The sequence below is a fragment of the Mus pahari genome, chromosome 3 (assembly GCF_900095145.1).
Source record: "Mus pahari chromosome 3, PAHARI_EIJ_v1.1, whole genome shotgun sequence".
Taxonomy (NCBI): domain Eukaryota; kingdom Metazoa; phylum Chordata; class Mammalia; order Rodentia; family Muridae; genus Mus; species Mus pahari.
The window spans coordinates 69,462,389-69,487,614 of NC_034592.1; the positions used below are offsets into that span (position 1 = coordinate 69,462,389).

A 25,226-nucleotide genomic window follows, 5' to 3' on the forward strand; every position below is an offset into this window, starting at 1 on the left:
AGAACTAGAAAGGATGAGCTTATTCAGCAGTAAGCCTCTGAGATGACAATTGCATCTGGTGAATAAAAGGTACATTTACAGGAGCCCTGTGACATTTACCTAGTTTTTGTGTTCCTTCTTTTGGCATAGTTAAATTGAAAAGTCAATATAACAGTCAGTGACTCAGTGGTTCCTTCTCCATGACCATCTTTATTAATAGTGATTCTTCTTTTATGTTTTGATAAGTGACGTAATCAACATGGTTTACAGAATAGCCTGTTTAAAAACTGTTTTCCTGCAACCAGTGTTTTTGGCATTTCACATACTTCACTTTAATAAGTGCCTACCAAGGTGTATGATATATTGTTGGAGCCCCAATTCGAAGGAAGACAGTGCATTTTCAGGGATCATCTGTCTGAAAACCAGATCAGAGAAACTGGTAGAAATGTAGCAAATATAATGCATTACATGCTCAACTAAATGTCTTGGTAAATAGTGAAATTGCAAACGGTTTGTAGGGCCGGAAAGCCACGTGACTGGGGAACCAGTCCAGAGGGAGACTGATGCTGAGACATGTTCAAACCCCACAAATTTCATCTTGACACTGGCAGAAGTTAAAAACTTCTTCCTATTTGGGACCTGCATATCCTAGTGCATATAGCCTGTATGATCCCCACCTCTGCCACGTTTATAGTAGCCGATTATAGCCTGGTGGCTAAATTCCAGCTTTGGCTTCTTTCTGTGTAAGGACATGTCTAGCAAGCACCTAATCCTTTTTCATGCAAATGAAGCATTCCCAGCAAAGAAATATGATCTAGCAACCTTCAATATGACTGGTAAATGGATGGGTTTAAAGAATAATGATTGACTATACATCAAAATAATCACAAAGGACCCGCAATGATCACCCCATAATGTTATGCCCTCCTAGTCTATGGTAAGGCAAGAGGGGGATTTTTACCAAGAAAAATTTTTAGAAGGATTATAGATTTCATCCTGCCATTAGAAGCAAAGTAAAAAAAAAAAAAAGAGAGAGAGAGACAAATGTAGAAAGCAGTCATTTGATTTGATGTGGTTCAGTGTTATTGTAGAAGGTCTTTGGGAATCACTGTAGAGGAATTTTAACTCAGAACATGTCTGATCTGGCAAGATTATCACATCCAAAGACCTTCTAGGTCTGTATGATCTGGAGGAATACAGACACACCTTTAATCCCAGGAGTCAGAGGCAAGCGGATCTCTGCATAGAGATCAAGTAGAGAACAAGCTTCATGTAAAGAAAAGCTTAGGTTCAGGGTGGTGGTGCACACATTTAGTACCAGCATTCAGGAGACAGAGTCATGCAGATCTCTTGAGTTCCAGTCCGTTCTGTTCAGGCAGTTTGGTTGGGCCAGTGAGTTGAGAGGCAGGGCAGTGGAGTTAAGTTTGTAGAAGTTCAGTTTGTGAAATTCAGAGGCCATTTTACCAGGAGAGTTGTACAGAGACAGGTTGAAGAGAGAACAAGCTAGACACAGGTAAAGGCAGAATGAGCCAGAGAATGAGAAGGAGACAGGAGATTAGAACAGATTGCTAGAGTTAGTGTGAGGCCAAGTTGAACTATTAAGTCAGAAGCTGAAAGAAGCCAGTTTTAAAAAGTGTCCTAGGAGAGGAGTTTGAGCCAGAAGAGCTGAGTTGTACTAGCCAGCCAGAGTTCAGAAAGGGCTAGAAAGGGCGAACTACTACAGCAGTAGGTCTCAGAGGCTGAAAACATGCTGGGCCTAGATAGGATTGTACAGAGGCTAGATGGTTCCAGACTAGGACTAGATTAGCAAACGGAGAGAGGAAGTCTTTGAGACAACAATTACGTCTGGGGACTAAAGGTGACTTTTACAGATCATGACTTTGGTTTGAGGAAGACGTGACCACCACTTGATTCTCCTTACTATTCTTTCTCTTCTAATCAAGTAAATGGCAGGGAGGATGCTGTTTGAAGACCATCCAATACACTCTGTGTAAGGGTCAGCAAGGAGCACTAAAAAATAAGGTGGAGTGATAAATACCAGGAGGCTGAGGCCTTACTAGTTGACTTGCCATGCTGTCATCAATATGAGAGTGCCCACTACACCTATCTCATAGACTTGTAAACAATGCAGTTATTGAATAGACAATAAGATCTCTGTGCAACTGAAGTGTTCTGATGAATTTCAGCATAAGAAGATTTCCTTAACACTTCAAAGTAAGTAATACCAATGAAGTCTGTTGAGGTCAGACAGAGAAAGGCTGGTGAATGAAAGGCATTCGTGGCAGAGAGAAAAGAGCCCACCCACCTAAAATTCTGTGCTACTAACAATACAAAGTAGCCATTGTCATTAGTTCCCAATGTGCATTAAAATATTAACCACAATCTGAAACAAATGAGATGGAAGGACATATTTATAAACTTGGCTAAGAAATCCAAGTTACACAAAATAATAACTATCATGAAAATTACTTGGTCAGTAAAAGAAATTGAGTTCTGCGCATATATAGACTATGTATCATGGCAACTTGGCATATTGATTATAAAATTAGGATTTTTTTTTCTAGAATCCAAATAAAGGGAATGAGGCCCATTTGTTTCCATTATCATTTGACTTCATAGTGGAAACAGCTGAAGTGTTAAACAACCAAAGAAGGCATGATGCCGACTCTGGGTGCTACCCCTAGTGTGTTTCTAGTTAGAAATTGCCATTCGGTTCTGTGACCTCAACTCCGGAAGGAATTCCCTCTGTCGCTTTGTTAAAACATTTTGAAATGAAGAAACAAAATGAAATAAAATTCTGCAATTTGTTCGTCCCTCAGATATTCTTGATTTCTCATTTGAGTTTTTTGTACTGTGAAGTGTAAGTAGGCTGTATTCTGAAGTCATTGTCTACTAAGATGTAAGAGTGTTTGGGTGAAACTTCTGAGCTAAAGACAATGCACAGAAACTGGTGACATGCAGGCAAGGCATCATCTTGAATCCGTGTATCTAGAACAAAAATACTTTGAAAATTTTACCTCTGCAACTTAAGTCAATCATCAGTGAGCTCTCAGGCTGGTGCCACAATTCACAGGAAAAGCACTGGACATTGCTGTGATTTGTGGACAACAGATATCCATCAAATTGATTAGCAGACAGCACAGTTTAACAGGCTATAGTTAAGGATGTTAGGCTTGGGCAACCAAAACTTCATTCCAATATTTTAGTAATTTGTATCTACAACACAAGACTCCCTCTTTAATAATGGGGGTATCAACTACAGATCTCTTACAAGAGGCTGTAAGATACAGGAAAACTGTCAGCCAGCGTAAGCAGAGAGACATTGTTTTCCATTGCTTAAAGGCTATGGTTGATTATTTCCAATAAGGCCAAATATTGAAAATGGAGTAATGTGGAGTAAGTAAGAGCTAAATGGACTATAGGAAGGGAGGGAGGAGGGAAGACGCAAATGAAAAAAAGAGAGGGTGCAGATGTTGGCGTTCCTCGTGTACCTCTTTCCTTAATTGGGAAGCCATGGCCCAGCTCTGAGAGTGCTTTTTCCTGTGCTTGGCTCACCCCATGCTCCCGAATACTTAGGAGATTGTGGAGCTGCCAGAGATGAAAGAATACAATATCCAAAGGCACAAGCCTCCTTTTCCAGGTGAAGTGACTACCTGCTGTGGTTGTTGGATCCTATACCTTCCTGCCCATTCATGTTTATTACTGTTTCAGAGACTTCCATAATAAATTGTATAGGCCATGCCTGAATCTTTGCCCTTGGTCATTCTTCTAATGATTGCCCCCTAAAGCAATGGAAGCAAAGATGGAACAGGAAAACAGCAAATAATATCATAAATTTTTTAAAGCTGGTTGGGCGTGATGATGTGTGCTTCTAATTCCAGCACTCAGAAGGCAATAGTAGGTAGATTTCTGTGCATTTGAGGTCTCCTTGGTCTACAAAGTGAATACAAGGACAGCCAGAGAAACCCTGTCTGGAAAAACAAAACCTTATAAATAAAAACAAAAACACCACAAAATGTTTATGCTTTATTAATCCAGACAATGTATGCTACTTGCCTTTGTTTTATGTTTGTTTGTTTGTTTGTTTTTTACTTTCATTTACTTGGGAAACTAGTCTCTTTACAATCAGCCTTTTCATTTTATACTAAAAACTCAATAGAGGTATGTACCCACTTGTTTCAGATACACTGAGCTTTGTCAAAAATAGTTTCTGTGAAGCTTTGAAAACTAGCGTGGCTTTTTGGTGGGAGCATTGATATCATTTGAAGGAATTGGTGTTAGAATAAATGAAGGTTGTTTGTGCTTCTTCCAGTGGTTCTGAGTAAAAACAATTTGTGATAATGCAATAAAAAGCAAACATGAAGAGAAAGTTTACATAGAGAGTTGGCACTCATGTTGAATAATTGCAAGTCACGGGAGACATGTCTAACAGGGAGGTGTTATCTAGCACTTTAAGGGCATCACCTTGCTTATCCCACTGAAAAAGAGAAATAAAGTAGTGCAATGGACGTGTATGGGTGTGGAGGTATTACAAAGGCCACAATGTGGCCATTTTCCTAATTGCTAGAAGCTGCAGACAGTTCAGGTTTCCTGGCAAAAGGGAACTAAGATTTCACCATATCCTTTCTGTGTTTGGTTCTGTTCTGGTTCTTTCTCTAAATTTAGAATAGTTCTACCCAAAGTGGGAAGTAGGAAGTCACCACGTGTTATTCCTTTTGATCACAATGACAGTCTTTTGATTTTATGCCAGTCCTCAGCCACAGTGTCCTGAAGCAGAAACATCTTTTAGGCGTTGGATGAAAATGTGACAGGGTGGGGTTTTTTTCTTTTGTCTTTTTTATTACTCACAATTTTAAGAGAGGTGGAAAATTCTAAGAAGCACCTGTCTCCCCACTGCTAAAGCAACATGATAATGATCACCTTTGTCATTCTTTCACGTCAGTGACAGATGCCACAGGCATCCTGAGACTTCTTTTAGGCTTCTGTCAGTTCCTAAGAATGAATGCATCACCCCAAATAAATAGTACAATGGGAATATATATATATATATATATATATATATATATATATATATATTCTCTCTTATATAAAGAGACAAACACATGTATGCATTTGACAAAGAGCTGAAGCAGTCTTTGCTTTGAAATATTTTATATTTTCAAGGTATTTTGTACTCCTTGTGATATATTTAAAAACTGACAGGGTAGAAAATATGCCAGCCTATTTTTCTTTTTAAAAACGTAGTTCCTTTTTTGAGATTGATATAATTACATCTTTCTCTTTCCTTTTTCTTCCTCTAAACTCTCCATATACCTTTCCTTGTTCTCTTTCAAATGTACAGTCTATTTTCCTTATAGTGCATCGTGTCTTTAAAGTATAGAATCATTACTTGAAGCAATTGCCACAGTATCTTTTTGTCTTTGAAATTTCTAATAATGGACAGATTACATGGTCTTTTCTGGGCAAACACTAGTTTTGCTATTAGGGAATATAGTTAGTTTACAAATAATCTTGCTTATATATGAATTTTGTTCAGCTAAAATTTGAAATCTACAGTATAAAGTAGGCTTTGAATTCACTATAGTGCATTATGCATTTAATTCAGTTGGGCATTAAGCTAGGGTTCAGTATATATTAGTGGAGCAAAATAACTAAAATGAACATGATCATATATGGATTCTATAATTTTTAAGGATGAAATGAAAATGCAAATCAACCTCTAAATGCACTCATTAATCATGCGCCAGCCCATTCAATTATAAAAATTATCCAAACATATCAGTTACAATACAAATGTGCATAATTGCATTTTATACATAGCCGCTACAATGTGAGAACTGTAAGTGAAGGAGCAACTTCTTCTTCTTTAGGGGAAAACTCAGTGGCTTGTCAGCATGGAACAAGACTTAATAATGAGGTTTAAGAAAGCTAAATTTGTGTTGAGGTAGGTATTTAAAGGAACAAGAAGGCAAGAACTGGTTAAAGTAGAATGAAATACAACTTTAGTTGTGTGGCAAGAACATGTGTTGATGGAATCATGGTGGAAGGGAATCTCCGAGTTCAAGGCGCATGGGTGTTCTGGTTAGCTTTGTCAACTTGATACAAACCAAAATCACCTCAGGTGAGGAAACTCAAGTGAGGAACTATCTCCATAATGTTGCCCTGTGGGTATGTCTATGGAGGCATTTTCTTTAATAATTACTGATGTGGGGGGGGATTAGTCCTCTGTGGTTGGTGCCAGTCCTATGAAAGTGGTCTTGTGTTGTATATGATAGCAGGCTGGTGACTAGCGAGATGGCTCCGTGGTTAAAACCCCCTGTTGATATTGCTGAGGATCTGGGATTGGTTCTCAGAATCCACCTAGTGGAATGAAACCATCTGTAACTCCAGTTCTAAGGGGTCCAATGCCCTCTTCTGACATCCAAGGCTACCTAGCATGCATATGTTGCACTTACATATATATAAACAAAACACTCATACATACATATAAACAAACAAACAAACGAAAGTTTTAAATAGAAAGCAGACTCAGCAAGTCATGGAGAGTAAGCAAGTAAGTCATAGTCTTCCATAGCTTCAATTTCTGCTCCCAGGCTCTTGCCTTGAGTTCCTACCCTGACTTTCCTGAACGATGGACCGTACTTGGAAGTGTAAGCCAAATAAGTACATCCCTCCCCAAGCTACTTTTGGTCCTGATGTTTATCATGGTAACAGAAAGCAAAATAGGATGGTTAGACATATGTCTATGTCAGACTGTAATATTTTAGGGAAAGGACATGGTCTATATAGTTTTATGGGAATGCTATTATACGAGTAAAACACTTTGAAACTAATGAGACTGCAGACACAAAATTTTATTTGTTATCCCAACCAAGAAATAAGTTCTGAGGGTCTCGAATGATCATTTTACTAACTAACGAGCACAGAAATATCTATCGAGATTCAGAACTGCTTGACTGAAACTAGGTAAGGAGCGGTATTTCTATTGTTTATCTGGGAATATTTCCATCTCTATGTTTTGTTAGTCATTTGTTTGACTTTCACATCATTGTCTTTAGTACGAATTTTCTAAAAGCCATTTAAATTTACACACTCATTATCTCCCTATCCTGCTTTGTGCTTGTTGTGAAAGCTCAGGGTGTCTTGTCATGAAGAATAGTATGTCATCTCCAAAGTATATGAGAAAGAATTGGCAAAGAAACTATATACCTTATCTTGCTTGCACTAAGGCTAAAACTTAGGAGTCTGTTCAGTTTAAGGAAAGAGGGAATGTGGTACAAGGGTTTGAGTCAGGAAGGACAGAAAATTCATAAAATCAAGCTGAACAACAGAAATGGTAGAATTGAATCTTAGCATGTGTCAGTTGGTGTTTGCTATGGATGAACAAAACGAGGTTTGGCTAAAATCCATATATCGCTTTTTGCACTTTGGATTGCATTTAATCGTTGTCCAGTGCTAAGGCTGCTGGTATATGAAAGCAAGTTGCACACACTGTCCTATGATGCTAGAGCAACATCACTAGAGGTATTCCACATGCTCTTTCCGCCTCACCAAAGTGATTTTTAAAGAAGATTTTCCATCATGTGACAACCTCAGCCTTGCCTTACCCAGTCTCTTGTGAATTTGACTTTGAAGTGGAAACCATCTTAAAAGCTATAATGCAACTGTCTACTTTCTTTCTAATGTGTCCTCTCTTTGCCTCTCTGACCACCATTCCACATGCCTCCCTGATCCATTACCCAATCATATTACCCAGAGGGAGGGAATAAATCTGCTATCACCATCCTACATTAGCAACTCACTTTTAACCCAAATCCAGAGTCCACTTCTCTTTTAAAGTTGATACTTTTATAATTTTTTAATTCCAGAGTAAATTAACTTTCTGAAATCCCTCTAATTTTAAGCTCTACATTGTGATTCTTTTTTCTTTGCCCTTCTTGAGGAATGATCTCCTTATCTTTGACTATTCCTTTTTTATACCTCATATTTTTCTTTATTAATTAATTTTTGCTTAATGGTTCTTCAGAGCAACCAAAGCAGTATACTATACCATAGCTGCAAGAAGAAGTCTATTATATCGATCCATATGATCAGAAGCCAAATCATCTCACAATGGCTATGACCAAGCTAGGAAGCCTTGCAAACAGGCAGCTGCCCAGTACAAAAGAAATAAAACCTCAGAGCAACGAAGAGGACAAAGGTACAACTTCACTAGGTAATGGAACACAAAACAAGTCCCTGGAGAGTGGTTGGTACAATTCCACAAAAGAAAAGAACCAGAAGTTTGTGCTACACTTGACACCAGTGCAAAACAAGGAAGTTGGGTTCATTGAGATGGGGCTTCTTCCTTCTACTGTTTAGGTTCATTTTGGTCCCCAAGCTATTGGTTGGTGCTACCCAACCTTAGGGTAGGTAGCTAGATTGGATAGCAGAAGGAATTGAGTATCCATGCAGTTCACTGGCAGCCTCAGCGGATTCAAATAGTAATTCTAAAACTATGAAGAACCTTGAAGCTGTCTCATATCAGACTAGAATTAAAATCTTTCGTTGTCATGTACTTTTTGTTATTAGATGCAGACCACAGCAATCATAGGCCCACTCTTAGATATCCTTGATGAGAAATGAATTTTCTCAAGACACAATTTCACAAATCCCATCTAAGTTGATTGATTCTTCAGCTAACTGAACTTAGACACAGTGAAGGCTGTGACTCAGTGTAGAAGGCAGTGCAAATGAATTCCTGAAACATAATATTATTCTCATCAGGTGAATTAATCTGATTTTCTATGCATTAGAGGACCCATTGTAAAACTACTTGTTACCAAGAGGTTAATTAGTCTTTCCAGGGGATAACAATGCATCATGAATTAGTCTTGGTATATGTTCATTGGCAATCTACATATTCTGTGAAAGTGGTAGGTGGACATCTCAATAAGTTAGAAACCATGTTGTTGGGCCCATGTATACTTTCTATTCCTACACCATGATACATGTAGCTGTATCATGTAGACTGCTGACAAGTTCTTGCCAGATGCTTGTCCATAGAAGTGAGTTCACTCTTACATGAGGTGGTGGTTATAAAGTAAACCCGCTTCTCTTCCGCATCTCCTTTCCCCTTACTGTTTTCTCTACATTTTGATGTACCATAAAGGTCTTAGCTCGTGTACCTACTTTATTTTGGAATTTTAGACTCTATATCCAAAAGCTATACATTTTTCTTTATGAATTACTTACACTCTGGTTTTCGGTTATAACAGTAGAAAATTGAGTAAGACAAATATTTTATGCTAGCATTCATCACATAGTATGTTTGTGAGGAACACATCTCTGAGTGCTTAACATGTAGCAAAGATTCTATATTTAAAAATAGGTGTGACAGAGTCCATCTGAAATATAATGGTTTTAAAAGTTCAGGGCACTGCTTTTATCATAAACTACATTATGAAAACATTTATAAATGAAAAGATTTATAAAAATATAACAGTATCGTGTAATTACACTTGTAGAGTAAAGTGAGAGTTTATTGGATAAATAGGTAAGCCATTTGACTAATTTCAGATAAGTTTCTATGTTAAAATGTCAGCAACAGTGATACTTCAATCCATGACTGACAGTAATTGGATTTATGTCTGAAAAGAAAATTACAAAATCTGACACTTTCACAATGTTGAAAACACACAGGCTTTGATATTTTAAAGCATATCATTTGTAAAGATTTTACTGATAAAATGTGAACCTAATTCCACACAGTATGGAATAGCTTTAAACCTATTACTTATACTCTTCTTGCTTGTATTTCATCTACTATCCCTACATTTTGAATGCTGACTTTTCTATTCGTTAAACAAAATCTCTTTATCTGCCTTAAGCTAAGATATAGAAAAGGTTGACAGCATTGATTCCATTGTATTCTGTGAGCTGAAATAAGAATTTCTTGTCGCTCATGTTCTCTGGTAAATTATCAGCATCTCTGAATAAAAGCATCAATCTTCCCAACAAAACCTCTTTGACTTATTTTAGCTACTTGTGAGTAGTGATTATATGTTGAGAGTTTAAGTATGATCTGGAGAGAGGGAAGATCTGTAAGGCGTTGTCTCTTATTGTATGTAGCTACCCATATCAACATAGTTCTGAGAGAGCGCTGAAGCATCTAATGTGGTGAATCACACAGGTCGTGTGGCTGCTGATGGCTGGCTCCTTCCGTTTTCCCGGTGGCTCTCCATTCATGTGGACTTTTACCATTTACTATTGTAGTCTGAGCTTCTTCTCAGGGCAACAATATTAATGGTGTGACACTGCATTTTTCAGTGTGCATCTACAGTGTCACACAGTTTCATGATGTAAGGATGAGTAGGTAGCTTCTCACACTTGGTTTTGTTTTTCATATGGGACAAAATGAAGATGGGTGATAGAAGTTGAAAAATCACTAGCTTTTAAACCATAAAGAACACCTTCTATATGGAGCCAATGTATATAAACTGATAGGAGTCCTGGGAAATGACAAGAGGGAAAGAGAGAAGTTCTGTTCTGTTCATGGGACCATGTGGTAGAAATCTTAACAATGGAATGTGAAAGGCTGTAAGACTATATGACTTCCAAGTCTCTGAAGACACTCATCGCAGGAGAGCTAGGATAGAGAATACCCTGGCAAAAGAGACCCAAACTGATGAATGTCCTAGGAGTAAATATGGAGTGGTAGGCAAGAATGACCCTCAAACTCATGAGGGGCAAGATAAAGCACCTATCTCACACATCTCCATTCCTTTGTGTTAGCCATCCATCCAAGAAATATTTTCTACTGGGGACCTCTAGTGATCACACTGGGCTGAGACACAAGTAGGCAATTTTTACTTTGCTGCCTGATCAAGACTTCCTCTTAATCCTGTAGCAGGCTGCTTATAGAAGCCCCTCATCCCACTCTACCTCCATTCCCCAAAGACTCTATCTCTTGTTACAACTCTGATCCCCTACGCTTTTTCCAGGTCTCCTCTTAGCCTTTCCTCCTAGACTGTCTCGTGACTCTTTTGTGTCACCTGCCTATCTGCAGAAGCATTCTCTACCAGAAAAACCAACATATAACACTAACAGATTAAAGATGTGGAAGAGAGAGTTTTAGGTCATGAATACCAGAAATGGATAGCTTATTCAAAGAGAGGTTAAATCTAAAAAGTCCAGGAACTAAACATACAGGACATTTGGCATTATAAGAGGACAAAACATACAAAAAATAGAGATGTAAAAGTCAAGTGCATAGAAAATATTTTAAATAAAATCATAGAAAAGAAATCTCCCCAATGCAGGAACTAGAGAAAGTACCCAAGTACCTGAAGGGGGCTGCAACCCTGTAGGTGGAACAACAACAGGAACTAACTAGTACCCCCTGGGTTTGTGTTTCTAGCTGCATTTGTAGCAGAAGATGACCTAATCGGCCAACAGTGGGAATAGAGGCTCCTTGGTCTCCCAAACTCCATATGACCTAGCACAAGGCAAGGCCGGGGCCAAGTAGTGGGAGTGGGTGGGTAGGGGAACAGAGGTGGGGGGAGGGGTATGGGAATCTTTCGGGATAGCATTTGAAATGTAAATAAAAAAAATAAAAAAAAAAAAAAAAAAAAAGAAATCTCTAACCTACAGAAGGAGATGCCTATCAAGGTATACAAGCACCATACAGAAAAATTCAATTATAAGAGGTTAGCCATACCTAAGACACAAGGAATAAATAATTCTAGACGGTAAACTCCACATCATAACAACAACAACAACAACAACAACAACAAATCCCAGAACTCTAAACATTGATCATTGATAATTCTCAAAATCAATATTCTTAATTCTGCAGCAAAAAGACATGGACCAATAGATTGATTTAGAAAACAAGATCCATTCTTCTGCTGAATTCAAGAAACATGAAGTTAGACATTACCCCAGGATAAAAAGGTGGGGAAAGGTAGTTCAAGTAAATGAATCCAAGAAGGAAGCAAGAGTGGCTTGCTTCTGAAAAAAAAAAAAAAAAAGAACTGAAACGAAAACTAATTAAAAGAGATAGGAAGAACACTATATATGCATCAAAGGAAAAATCTACTAAGAGAGTATTGCAATTCTAAATGTTTATACACCAAACACAAAGCATTTAAGTGCCCTTTTATAAAAGAAACGCTACCATAAATAAAATCATGTATTGACTCTCACACAGTGATAGTAGATGGTTTTAATACCAGACTCTCACTGACAAACTTGTCATCCAGATAAAAACCAGAGAAATGCTGGAGTTCAATAACATCATAAATCATATGGACCTAGCAGACATCTACAGAACATTTCACTTAAACACTAAAAATATATACTTTCTTCTCAACAGTGCATGGAAATTTCTCCAAAATTAACCCCATACAGAGACAGAAAACAAGTCTTAACAGAGGTAGGAAAATTGAAATAATACCCTGCATCCTATGTGATCACCATGAATTAAAGTTGTATTTCAACAGCAGAAAGTACACAAAACTCAGGTAAACTGAACAACTTAGTACTGAATAAAAATGAGTCAAGATAGAAATCCAGAAACTAAAAACTTCCTAGAATAGAATGAAAAGGTAAACACATCATACCCAAACTTATGGGTAACAAATTTATAGTACTATATTCTTATGTAAAGTAAAATAAGCTGAAGGAACTTCATATTAGTAACTTTCTGATACAGGTGAAAGCTCTAACTACCAAGAAGAAATAATACCCCAACATAGTAGACAGTAAGAAATAATCAAACGCAGGGCTGAAACAGATAAAAACAGAAACAAACAAAAATTACAAAGAATGAAAAGAAGAGTTGGTTCTTTGAGAAAAACAAGAAAATTGACAAATCCTTAGCTAAGTGAAACTAAAGACACTGATAGAAGTTTCAAATTAACAAAATTAGAGATAAAGGGGAGCATCAAGGAAATTAAGAAATCATAAGCTATTCTTTAAAAATCAGTACTCCATCAAATTGGAAAACTAAAACAAATGGAAGAATTTCATGACATATATAACCTACCAAAGTTAAATCAAGATCAAATAAGCAATTTAAATACCAGTAATTTAATTACCTATGAAATAAAAGAATTAATTAAAAATCTCTTATCACCCCTCCCCCCATTAAATCCAGGGTCAGAAAGACTAGGCACATAATTTTATCAGACAGTCACAGTAGAATTAATGCCAATACTGATCAAATTATTCCATAAAATAGAAACTGTAAAAAACATTTCCTAATTCTATTTGGGAACCTACTATTACCTTGATATTAAAATCACACAAAGGGCCAATAAAAATGGATATTTTATATACATCCATATCATTTATGAACAATCACACAAAAATTTTGAATAAGTACTTGCAAATGGAATCCAAGAACACATTAAAGAATTATTAACCATAATTGCATTGGCCTCATACCAGAGAGCCAGGAATCCTTCAACATACATAAATTAATGTCAATAGATGCAAAAATGGTTCTTGACAAAATCCAACATCCTTTCACCATAAAAGTACTGCAAAGACTAAGGGTACAAGGGGCTTTCCTCAGCATAGTAACTGATTTACATCAAGCCCACAGCCAACACCATTCTAAATGGGGAGAAACTGAAAGCATTACCATGAAAAGGTAAAGCATTACATGACAAGATTGTAAACTCTTTGCACACCTACTCAATATAGTACTTAAACTGAGAGAGATCAAGGAGATAGAAATGGAAAGGAAGAAACGATATCTTTATTTACAGATGATATGATTTTATACATAAAAGACTATAAAAAAAAAACTTCACCAAAATTCTTCTACAACTGACACTTTCAGCAAAGTAACAGGTTACAAAATTAACACACAAAAATTAGTAGCCTTCTTATATACAAATAAGAGTCTGAGAAATCAGGGAACCATCGCCTTTCACAATAGCCTAAAAAATTGGGGTAACTCTAACCAAGAAACTGAATGACTTGCATATAAAACCTTAAAACATTGAAGAAAAAAATTGAAGACACTGGAAGATGGAAAGTTCTCCCATTCTCATGGGTCAGTAGGGCTTATATTGTAAAAATGGAAGGTATTTATAGATTCAGTGCAATCCCCATCAAAATTCCAACACTGTTTTTTTAAAAAGAAATTAAAAGAAAAACTCATCAACTTTATATGGAAACACACAAGAAAAAACAGAATAGCTATTTCATTCCTGAATGATAAAAAGAACTGCTGGAGGCATCACCATCTCAGATTTCAAGTTGTACTACAGAGCTATAATAATAAAAAGCATCATGGTATCTGCATTAAAGCAGACATGGTGATTAATGGAATCAAATTGAAGATCTAGACATGGGTCTGCAAACCTACAGACTCGTGGTTTTTGACAAAGAAGCTAAAAATACATTCCCAATACTAGTCAAACTGGATAGCTGTGTATAGAAGAACAAATATAAATAAAATCTACCACTCTGCAGAGAACTCAACACCAAGTAGACCAAGAATCTCAGCCGAAGATGAGGTAGACTAAATATGATAGAAGAGAAAGAGAAAAATGCTTGAACCTGCTGAAATAAGAAAGGATTTTCTACACAGAACACTGAGGCATAGACAATAAGGCCAATCATTAATAAATGAGACTCCATGAAGCAGAAAGTTTTTGATAAGGCAATGGGCATTATTATTTGGGGAAATTGGCCACTTACAATATGGGAAAAGATCTTAACCAATTATGCATCCAATAGAGGGTTAGTATCTAGAATATATAAATAATTTTTAAAAATCCTGAACATTAAGAAAACAAATAACAGATTTTTCTATAATTTATACTTTTGATGCACATTATATCCCAGTCACATCCCCCCTCCCTACTCTTCTCCCAGTCCCCCATTACCCACTCCCCTTCTCCTCAGAGAGGGGAAAGCCCCCTTTGGGTACCAGGTACCTCAGAACATTTAGTCCCAGCAGGACTAAGGTTTTCCTCTCGCACTGAGGTCCACCCAGGCCGTCCAGCTAGGGGACAGGGAGTAACAGAGTTAGAGACAGCCCCCTCTCCAATTATGGGACACAGAAATAAGCAGAGAGTTCTCAAAAGATGAAACACTTGAAGAAATGTTCAATATTCTTAGTCACCAGGGAAATGAAAATAAAATTACTTTGAGAGTTCATCTTACCCTATTTGTCTACTAAGAAGAGTGAAATCATAAGAGTGTTAGACAAATGGGTGGAACTAGAAACAGCCAATCATCCTGAGTAAGGTCCCCAAGACCCTCAAAGACCATGCTGCATGTTTTCTCTTATATGGGGGTGCTAGCTTTTAAAGCTTTGATATGTGTGCTACAATCTGAATCACCACTGAGGTTAGCAATCTAGTAAGAGCCTAAAGGGGAAGAGAGAATCTTCCAAGAGGAGGAGAATAAAGTATAGTGTTATGGAGACACAAAGGCAAAACTAGAATAGGAGAATTAAATAAGGGGGGATGGGAAAGAAGGGGAAAGGAGGGAATACGGGTAGGGACAACTAGCACTTAATGTCATATATATATATATATATATATATATGATAAATGGAGTCACCAATTAATAGGAGCGATAATGCCCCAACTAGGCTATCTTATGCCACCAATTAAAATATATAGTGCCGGGAATTGGCTACATCTTGTTGCCCCATGAAAACGTCCAGACATTATAGGTTATTTCCAAGGCTCAACCTGATGGACAGCACTTATTTATGTCATCAAAATGGAGGAGTTGAGCTTGTGCCTAAGTACAAGGTTCTATCCCTACTGACAAGTACTGGAATGTTCTTTGCACATTACTGAAGAAAAAGGTAATCATCAATATCGCCCAGATATAGTAAGATCCCAACCTTACTATAGTGATCTGTCTGCCTGCAAGATACGCGGGTTCAGTCATGGCACAAATGTTATGGGACTAACCAGTCACGTGTTTTGTTTGTTTGTTTGTTTTGTTTTGTTGTTTTTGTTTTTTTTAAACTTAAAGCCCACTCTATGCAATGGAACCTGACACTAGTAAAGTGACCAAGAACCTGAGATTCAATAGGTTGTAGGCTTGAGGGAAAACCTAGCACTGTTTTCCTGATAAGTAAACATAACAATAAAATGACTCCTAATGACTGCTACAGTCATAGATTAGTGCCTCAGTCACCCGCGACAGCGAAGCTTCTTGCAGTTCTTCTTCAGCTGAGAAGTAGTAACACAGAGACCCACGCCTGGACGACGTACAGAGAGTCAACAACTTTGAAGCACTCAGTTCTAAACGGGGTGTCTTTATCAGAACCCTTCCCGGGGACTGGAGGACCTAGGTGGAGTAGGAATCCAAAAGATGCTAAGACCCACGAGTGACAGATGACTCTGGGGATATGATGCCTTCCAGACACAACAGGCTGATGTACAAATGAACTAACTCATAAACACTGTCAGAAAACACAAGACCTGCATGGGTTCAAGCTGGAGGGAGTTTCTGCACTGAGAAAGAGATATAGACGTGGGTCTCACTTCTAAATAAGAATCTACCTGTAATTGATACTCCTTGGTAAAGAGAAATCCAGTTTTCTTTAGTTCAGTTTCACTGCCGTCTCATCCACTGCAGGGAGGACACGATTCCCAATAATAGTTGATCAAAATAAAATTATCTCAATGGTATTTTGGAGACTTTTTGTTTCGTTTTGCTTTGTTTTAGCATTTTTTTCTTATTGGACTTTTGTTTTTCATTTTTGTGGGTTGATATTTTTCTTGTTTTGTTGCTTTCTCTTTTAAAGAAAGAGGAAAATTTTATAAAATTTGGAGTGTGGGAAGGTTGGAATATCTGAGAGGAACTGTGGCACAGGAAACATTTCCAAGGTATACTGTATCAAAAATATTTTCAATAAAAACATCAGATAACTGGAGACAAGATTTAATTTAATTTTAAGTGAAAAGAAAAAACAGCAGAGTATTTCTTATGTATTTACATGTTGTGTTTGGCTATAGTTTCAAGTGTGTAGATTTCTGAGAATGACTGTGGACTTTTGAAAGATCTGAAAGAGTTTCTTTTTTTTTTTCTCCACCATGCAAATGATAGGATTTCTTTTGAAAATTAGACAGGAAACCCGGCCTTACTGGCTGTACAACTTGAGTTTTATTTGCTATAAAGCATTCAGATACTGAAAGAAAAAAGTCTCAATTTTCTGCTGTTTTGTTCTTTAAAAGAAGTCATATAGAAAAAAAAATGGACAGTTTTCATCCAAGTCCTGCTCAGCAGAAACAGGCTGTCAGCCGACAGGTTCGAAGACTGACTGCTGGCAAGGTACCCTGTTTTAACCCGCCGGCTACCTGGTGCCATGAAGCATCAGGCTCATCCAACGTCACTGTTTTGGCTCCTATTTATGAAACAGGATGCTTATTATTTTGTTCAGTGTGTGCCTACAAGAAAATAAGGTGTTGTTCATATGGGCTTCATGTATGTTCATCCCTGGAGCAATTATTTCAATTCCTAATGAAGGGCAATTTCTGCCTTGTTCATCTATCTACCCCAGGAGCTTGTCTGATGCAAAATGGATTTACTACTGAAATGCTGAGAATATTAGGTAGGAAGCATGTAAAACTGCAAGCCAATTTGTGGTCCATAGCAAATCCACAGTGGTGAGGAATACTGTTTTGTAAGTCCCCCTGGAAAGCAACCAGCTTTTCGTTTGGCAAAGTCTCCGATCATTACTGTGCACCTTGTCTGCACTTGGAACTCGCCTTCCCTGGGATGCTTTTTATGGACCCGGCATCACTTCTGGCTATCTGGGGGCTCACTTTATGGATCTTATAAATTGCTAGGCTAACAGAGAGTCTTTGCCACTCAATAGTACGTTTTCCAAAAGTCACTTTGGATTTCTCTTTATTGAAAGGCCGTATGACTGACTGGCGTCTTTCATTAGCCCCTCTCAGGAAAAAGTTGTGGCTTCATGCTTTTGCTCCAGATGAAAGGAACTTAAACATGTCCTTCCTCATTCACATTCAGCATTGCAGGCTTTCTGAGGGAGTACCAGTCCCTTCATGTAAGTTACCCTAATTGTCTACTGTTGGCAGAGAGGAATTGTCTTTGGCAAAGGTTAGGATTTTGGATATTAATGAAAATAGAAATTCCATCACTGGTCTGTACTCAGTGATCACTTCTCATTGGCACAGTGGCTGATATTCCAAAAGAATAACTTGTGTTAGTGTACATGTAGCTTAGAGACATTTCTCGTTCAAAATCAGATGTGTGTAGGTATGAATCAACACTGGCCTGAGTTATGAAATGTTGCAAGTGTGCAAAAAACAACATTGTTTACTAAACATCATCATCCGGAATGATGTGGAGGTTTCTCTTACTATGGTAGTACACATCCTGTACTATATGAAAGACATTCAAAGCATATTAGGATTTTTTAAAAAATCTGTAATATATAAAGTTTTCACCTAAAAGCTTAAAAGGAAAATTTTTAAGTTTAAAAAGAATTATTCTAAGCAATGAAATAGACAGGAACTACTTTATTAATAATAAAGACTCCCATTGATTATGACGATAAATGACCTATTTTCTTTGGAGATGTGAGACAAATTACCCCGGAAAGATGATACTCTGGGAGAAGGGCTGTTTTTCAGTTACTGGATATATACTGTGACTCCAGATAAAAGGGTTACATAATAAATATTTCTATAACAATATAACATTAGTAAATCCCACATAACTTTTCATTCTTAAATTGTATTTTAAGTAATTCCATAGGATTTCATTAGAAGATCCATAATTAAATGAGGTATTTCCTTATTACATTACCTTGAGAATATTTTCCTGACCATTAGTTTTTGCTAATAGTTCATCAATAGGCATTTTTTGTTAGGAAGTTTTCATAATTTATTTATAAGTTTATAAATCATAAAATAAAACAAACACTTCAAACTCTTAATATTTGCTGTAAGAAATATTTGGTACAGCTCTCACTGACTTGTGCTGTTACTAATTTGATGTGGAAATTAAATCCTTCAAATATCTTCAGTGCTCATTGTTAACAACTGGTGCATCCTAGAGGGAAGGCCAGTGTTAAAAAAGATATCTTACAGAAGATAGTCATCTTCCTTGTGCAACAATTATTTTGTACTAGGTTTCTCAGGGGTAAACTGTGCTTACTGCAAATCTATTTTTATCAAAATAGCAAACATTCTTTAAACAATAAACTTTTTGGTTTAAAGCATCATCTATATAAATATCCAAGATGTACTAGATATGAAATATTTCCAGTATTAAACAGTTCTTGCTTCCTTTGAAATATGATCTAGTTTACATCCAAAAACCTTGCCAGAAGTATAAATCTCTATTAATATAGTTGAGAACATTTATTAATTTATAAAACATTGTCTTTATTATACTGACTAGAGAACTAATCTGCTCTCGGTAGGAAGATACCATCGCTGTCTTCCACAGCTATATAAATATCCATGGAAGATTATTTAAAGCTGAAGACAGCATAAACATTGAAATATAAAATACCAATACAGAAATGCCTCAGTGACTAAGGTTTATAATAAAGATATACCATATGTCATAATGAAATCTAGTAGTTGGTAACAATTAAGACACATCTGGCTCTACTTTAGGGCACTGTTCTGCTACACTGGTTGATTTACCCCTAATAGCATATTCCTCTCATCATGGAGACTAGCTAGCATGCCTCTATAATGCAGGAGTAAAATGATAATTGAAAGCAAACTTAACTGAGGAGCTATTGGCAATGAATGGTTATTAGGAAATGAAAATCAGTTTTCTCCACAGATGTAGCCCCTTGTAGCTTGCCTATGGGGCAGTGGATTTGCCCTATAACTATGGTGGACTGCTAGTACTAAATGGACTTAATGAGTTCAAAACAGAGTACATGGAGTTGAGATGATCTGAGGGGTTATGGCAAGAATTGTAAATGAGAAAATGGTGATGGGCTTGATGAGAACACATTTTATGCATGTATGAAAGTCTTAATTAAAAACACTTCAAAATCCCCAAGGCACAACATGTAAGGAACATAATGTGCCTTATAATCAAATAATCAGAAAATAAAATGTGTAATTATAAAACGTAATTATAACACTAGTCAGAGTATTTAAATGGGTAGGCTGAACTCATCCATTTAATGTAACATGACTCATAAAGCATGACTCATAAAGGTAGACTCGGTACCATTATTAAGACAAAACATACAAAAAACATAACTGAGGTGTGACAAGGACCCATGAGTAGTTATATGTCCCCAGTAAGAAGACATGCATTGTCAGAGCAAAACACATAGCAGTCAAGCAGTTAAACCATCAAGAAGACAAAGAAGCCAATTAAAAATGTGGTCTAGGACTAAACAAAGGTGGAACAACAATATGAACTAACCGGTACCCCCTGAGCTTGTGTCTCTAGCTGCATATGTAGCAGAAGATGGCCTAATTGGCCATCATTGGGAAGAGAGGCCCTTGGTTTTACAAACTTTATATGACCCAGCACAGGGGAAGGCCAGGGCCAAGAAGTGGGAATGGTTGAGTAGGGGAGCAGGGGTGGGGGGAGGGTATGGGGAACTTTCGGGATAGCATTTGATATGTAAATAAAGAAAATAATAAAAAAAAAAAAAAGGAAAAAAAAGAAATCTCAAAAGATGACACACTTAAAAACTGTTCAACATCTTTATGCATAAAGGAAATGAAAATTAAAACGGGGGGGGTTATAGGGAACTTTCGGGATAGCATTTGAAATGTAAATAAAGAAAATAATAATAAAAAACATAAAAAAAAACCTACTTTGCGATTTCAACTTATCCTTTTCAAAAAGGCCATGATTAAGAAAATAACTGATTGTGGATGCTGGTAAGGGTATTAGGAAAGTAGAACACTGATCCTTTGCTGGAGAAAGTGCAAACTGATGTATCTATGATGGAAATCAGTAAGGAAGGTCCTCAGAAAGCTAAAAATCTACTTGAACATCCAGATATATCAATCTTGGGTACACACCTGAAAGACTTCATGGAACAGAGACTCTTGCTCATCCATGCTCACTGCTGTTCTATTCATAATAGCCAGATACTGGAAACAGCTAGCATGCCTACCAATGGATGGATGGTAATGGGATGTGGTGCATTTACACAATGTAGTATTATTCTGTTGTTAGGAAAAATTATATCATGAAATTTGCTAGTAAATGGACAAGAATAGAAACAATCATGTTGAGTGAAGTAATCCAGGAATAGAACAAAAAACATTCTAGGTTTTCTCTTAAATGTGGGTTGTCACCTTTTATGGCTTACATTTTTGTATTTCTTTTAGAATACTGGAAGTGGATAGGTAAATAGTAATGGAATGGGTTGGGGATAAGAAGGAGATATTCCAAAGAAGAGAGATAGAATTATATTATAAAGAAAGAAAGAGAAACAGGAGAAATGTATAGGGAAATGGGAGGGCAAGGTAGAGGAAGAACTATGGAGAGGAATAACTAACACTAAAGGCATGATGAAAAGTTGTATGGAAACCTGCTATTGTAGATGCTCCCCAAAATACACATATATGGAATTTAAAGGAGTTATCATGTAATATAGGATAAAATGCCCAACTAGACACCGTTTGCTACCAACTACAATCCCCAGGAGTAGTAATATTATTTATTTTGTACAACAAGCAATGAAAATATCACATATATTTAAGGGGCTTGCCAAAGAGGTCTCATGGACTCCCTCAAACATTATTGGCTATTGCCAGTGCTATTGGCGACTCTCCACAACCTACTCTTTCTGAAAACATCATATACTCGTGTTATCAAACATGGAGAAATTGAGCTGAGGCCAACTAGAAGCTTCACTCCTAGAGACTAGTGTTCGTAGTACAACCAGAGGAGAACATGTTTGGAGAGAGTATAAATAGGACTCAACAGGTAGTGATGGGGTGCATGCATAGCTAGCCTTGCAAGGGCTTTGTTGATCTCAAGTCTTCACTGTTCTTCACTGTGTTGAGAGAGGAGTCTTGGCTGGTTCTGATCCCTCCCTCTGACTTGTGCTGATTCCGCAGAAGCCAGGTGGTTTCTGCTGGATCCTGCCACTGGGTTAATGCATCTGGGGTATCCTGACTCTACTGAACTGGGCTGCTGGCATCCTGACACACGGAGATTGGAATCATTCCTAAGAACGTCTTCTAAGCAGGTCCATATCCCCTTGTCCTATTTATCATCTTTCCTCCCCTACCTTCAGATGGTGGGCTAGAAGGGGGGTTGAAGCATTTGAGAACCTTTATTGGGGGCACCCTCTCAGAGGTGAAGGGGATGCGAGATGGGGGAAGAACTCTGAAAGGAGGCACCAGGAGTAAATAATAATAATAATAATTAATAATAATAATAATAATTATTATTATTATTATTAATGTAGGTTTGAAAAATCTAAGCCTACAACAGGGCAAGGAGTAGAGAGTGAGCGACTTTGAAGCACTTAGTCCTAAATGGAATATCTTTATAAAAACCTTCCCCTCAAGTCTTATGGATCTATGAGGAAAATGAGGTGGAAAGAATCCGAGGAAAGACAGCAAGAGGCACTGGATGACTCCAAGAAACCAGCATCCTCCAGACTCAACAGAGCCAATACACACATGAATTCACATCTGCGACAGTCCCCACAGGACAGAAACAGGTCCAAACTAGACAAATCTCAGTACAAAGAGGGGGCCATGGACACAAAGTCTCCTCTTTAACCAAGATCTATCTGCTGTTGTTAGCTGCTGGGGGGTGGGGTGGGGGTGGGAATCAGTTTTCTTCAAGGAAGTGACACTGGGGATGTCACCCACACTGCACGGTGCCCTCGTGCTCAGGATCCCATGTTGCTCTCTTTTGTGCTTTCTTTCTAAATTTGGTTTTGGTTTTGTTTCTGTTTTTTTTTGTTTGTTTGTTTTGTTTTTTTTGTTTTTTTTAGGAGAAATTAAAATCAAATTCTTTCTTTTTTCCCTCCCTTTATTAAAAATAGATTTTCAGCCGGGCGTGCTTGTGCACGCCTTTAATCCCAGCACTCAGGAGGCAGAGGCAGGCGGATTTCTGAGTGCGAGGCCAGCCTGGTCTACAAAGTGAGTTCCAGGACAGCCAGAGCTACACAGAGAAACCCTGTCTCAGATAACAAAAAACAAACAAACAAACAAATAGATCTCCCCCCCCATATAATATATCCTGATTTTAGTTTCCCCTCTCCCTACCCTTCTCAGTTCCTTCCAATTTTAACCTCTCTTCTGCCTGCACCCTCTTTTCTTCTCTCATTAGAAAACAAACATGCTTTTAAGGAATAAAAACAAAACAAAATAAGAATATAATAAAAGTAAAATAAAAACTAACACATCGGAATGGAACAAAACATAGACAGAAAAGAGCCCAAGAGAAGACACAAGAAACAGACTCACTCATTCACACACTCAGGAATTCCATGAAAACTAATGTACACTATTAATCTCCAGTTCTCAAAAAGAGATGAAAAATGTGAAGTTGGGTTTTAGAGAGTCCAGGATTTGGTAGCAGTTGGGGGAGGGAAAAGAATATACTCAAATACATGTTATTAAAAATTATTAAAAATAAAAACAACCCCTAAAGTAAAAACTTTAATTAATTCATTTATTATAAAATCAAACCAACAAACACTCCCCTCAAATACTGGTAAGGATAGTGAAGATCTAATCAATTTAATATCACTGTATTTCACAATTTTAAGAATGTTTAATTCTACTAAATAACTTATGAAAAGAAATAAAAACTAAAGTTAAGTAATTAAAAACAACAGAACAGTTTTTTTCCCATTATGCAAAATGACAGAGGAAAAGCTGTGGTTGCCACTAATGTCCCTGCAGGCGATGTCTCTGCTGCTGGTGCAGCTAGGAAGGGTGACCCTAATGTTTAAAAGCTCTAGAAGGGGAAGCCCCATTGCAGCCAAAACCCTATCCTGGGTAGAGGAATGCCCTGTACAGAAGGAAATACTCAGTTGCAAAGTCAAAGGTTAAAAAAAAGAAGAAAAGGGAGAAGGACCAGTTAGTGGTGATAAGAATGGTAGTACCCGAGTAAGGATGCTTGGGAAAATGCCTAGATATTACCTTACAGAAGACGTGCCTAGGAAACTACTGAGCCAAGACAAAAGGCCTCTCAGTCAGCAGAAGGCTGTATGCCAGCAGCATCACTCCTGGGACACCATCCTGATCATCTTCACTGGGGCCACAGAGGCTAGAGAGTGGTTTTCCACAGGGCAGCTAGACAGAGGCTTGCTACAGACCTCTTGCCCTCAACCGAGTTCCTTCACGTAGAACACATCGCCACCTCCGCAAAAGTTATCATCAAAGTTAATATCCTCAAACACATGACTGACGCTTACCTCATGAAGATGCAGCTGCACAAGCCCAGGCACAAGGAGGATACCATCTTGGATGTGGAGAAAAAGAAATACGAAATTACAGAGCAACTTGAAGCTGATCAGAAAACTATGGACTCAAAGATTTTGCCAAACATCAAAGCTGTTCCTCAGCCCCATGGCTATCTGCGATCTCGGTTCTCCCTAACACAGTGGATGTATCTTCATTCACTAGAGTTCTAAATTGCTAACCTAATTAAACAGTTTCATATGTTAACAAATAAAACAGTACCTACACAGGATGCAGGTACAAAGTACTCAAAATATGGATTACATACACAATTTCAATAAAGTAAAAGATTTTAAACTGTTTATGAAATCTCCATGTCGAAGACTAGAGGTTTAAAAGAAGAAGAAGAAGAAAGTAGACATAAGGCATGAAGATATACATCGGTGACCCTGACAGTGTGGAGGTTGAAGCTAGAGAAGGCTAACCTCAAAGCTATCCTGAAATAGGTATAGAGAGAGACACTTGCAAGATAATTCCATAAGATACAAAGAAATCACCAACATGGAAACTAAGATGAAGAAAAAAAAATTAACCCAAACTGTTTTGTAAAAAAACATAATCATGGGACTGGAGAAGAGTCACAGCTTCTGGGAAGGAACCCATGTCTGGTTCCGGTCATCCGGCACCTTTCTCCGCCCAAGGAGGGGTGTTCGACCAGGACCAGTACCCAGGTCTGACTTGGCATCCGGCGCCTTTCCCCGCCCACCCGAGGAGAGGTGGAGAGGTGTTCCCTGGGGAGTCCCCAGGCCTGATCCTGCATCCTGCACCTTTCCCCGCCTGAGGAGGGGTGTTCACCCTGGACCAGTCCCCAGGCTTGATCTAGCATCCCCT

General features: G+C 37.7%; 1 pseudogene; it reads left to right on the forward strand.

Moving 5' to 3' along the window:
• Positions 1-17,196: 17,196 nt before the first annotated feature.
• On the forward strand, positions 17,197-24,568 carry LOC110317917 (annotated as a pseudogene).
• The last annotated feature ends 658 nt before the right edge of the window (positions 24,569-25,226 follow it).